The following is a 2269-nucleotide window of genomic DNA, read 5'->3' as shown; positions in this document are numbered from 1 at the left end:
GGGGGGCCCTCTTGGTTGGGTGCCTGGGACCCGGAGCACAAACTCCAAGAGCAGGATTGTTAATCGCTACAGGACGGGCAAGCACTGGCTGTGCTCGGGGGGGCCCCAGCCAGCTCGGGGCCCCAAGCAATTGCTTGGTTTGCCAGTCCTGTAGCGACGGGCCTGTGTTCCGGGAAAGTGCAATATAACAAGTGTGACAACTGTCTGCATCACAGTACTTGGGATTGAGTAAGGTGGAACATCTTTTTACCGTCAACACTGTGCTGTAGGCTGCACATTATATGCAATATAACCTGAAGTGCAATATTAGTTTGTGGGACTGTGCAATATGGGTGCCATAAGTATACACTGTGCAATATAGGCTTGGGACTGTGCAATGATAATTGTGGAGAGTACATTCCATGCTGCTATCAATGCTAAGGACTGTTAAATGACTTTATCCTCCGCAGATTTTCAGTATTGCTGTATAAATTCTTCTAGTTTGAAGTCTGCCGTATGTCTTTCAGTAATGAGTGGATGCTAGCACTGAATTGAACCTCTGCATATGTGCCTAATTTTTCTTACCTGTCTTAACAGTATAGGTGTAGAATAGTAATGGCGGACGTTTAATTTGGTATAGTCTTTATGTTTGCGTGCTAATTCTTTTAATTTATGGAATAAAATTTAAATTTTCACCTTCCAAAAATATTCAGTGCAATATACGTTCCTACTGGAAGGCTGACATACATATCCTTGTGTTAATCACAGTCAGTGCCACTCACACTAATATATATACAGTCCGTGCAGAGTTATACACAGCAGCACACTAATATATATACAGCCCGTGCAGAGTTATACACAGCTCCACACTAATATATATACAGTCCGTGCAGTTATACACAGCAGCACACTAATATATATACAGCCCGTGCAGAGTTATACACAGCACCACACTAATATATATATACAGTCCGTGCAGTTATACACAGCAGCACACTAATATATATACAGCCCGTGCAGAGTTATACACAGCAGCACACTAATATATATACAGCCCGTGCAGTTATACACAGCACCACACTAATATATATACAGTCCGTGCAGAGTTATACACAGCAGCACACTAATATATATACAGCCCGTGCAGAGTTATACACAGCACCACACTAATATATATATACAGTCCGTGCAGTTATACACAGCAGCACACTAATATATATACAGCCCGTGCAGAGTTATACACAGCACCACACTAATATATATACAGCCCGTGCAGAGTTATACACAGCAGCACACTAATATATATACAGCCGTGCAGAGTTATACACAGCAGCACACTAATATATATATAGCCCGTGCAGAGTTATACACAGCAGCACACTAATATATATATACAGACCGTGCAGAGTTATACACAGCACCACACTAATATATATACAGTCCGTGCAGTTATACACAGCAGCACACTAATATATATACAGCCCGTGCAGAGTTATACGCAGCTCCACACTAATATATATACAGTCCGTGCAGTTATACACAGCAGCACACTAATATATATACAGCCCGTGCAGAGTTATACACAGCACCACACTAATATATATATATATATATACAGTCCGTGCAGTTATACACAGCAGCACACTAATATATATACAGCCCGTGCAGAGTTATACACATCAGCACACTAATATATATACAGCCCGTGCAGTTATACACAGCACCACACTAATATATATACAGTCCGTGCAGAGTTATACACAGCAGCACACTAATATATATATATATATATACAGTCCGTGCAGAGTTATACACAGCAGCACACTAATATATATACAGCCCGTGCAGAGTTATACACAGCAGCACACTAATATATATATAGCCCGTGCAGTTATACACAGCAGCACACTAATATATATATACAGACCGTGCAGAGTTATACACAGCACCACACTAATATATATACAGTCCGTGCAGAGTTATACACAGCAGCACACTAATATATATACAGCCCGTGCAGAGTTATACACAGCAGCACACTAATATATATACAGCCCGTGCAGAGTTATACACAGCACATTATAGGAATCATTACCAGTCTGTGAAGTGTCTCCACCCCCCTTTAACATATAGAGATCATCCCCAGCTTTAATCCGGACCCCAGCCATGAAGTACATCCCCAGCCCGTGTACTTTGTCAGAACGCAGGCAGAGCTCAGGGAGGGGAGATGAGGGGCCTTGTACTTCTCTCTCCCCCTGCTCTGCCCTCCCCCTGCTCTAGCTTTGGAGAG

This window comes from Hyla sarda, chromosome 7 (genome assembly GCF_029499605.1).
Source record: "Hyla sarda isolate aHylSar1 chromosome 7, aHylSar1.hap1, whole genome shotgun sequence".
Lineage (NCBI taxonomy): Eukaryota > Metazoa > Chordata > Amphibia > Anura > Hylidae > Hyla > Hyla sarda.
Note: the sequence above shows the minus strand (reverse complement) of the source record.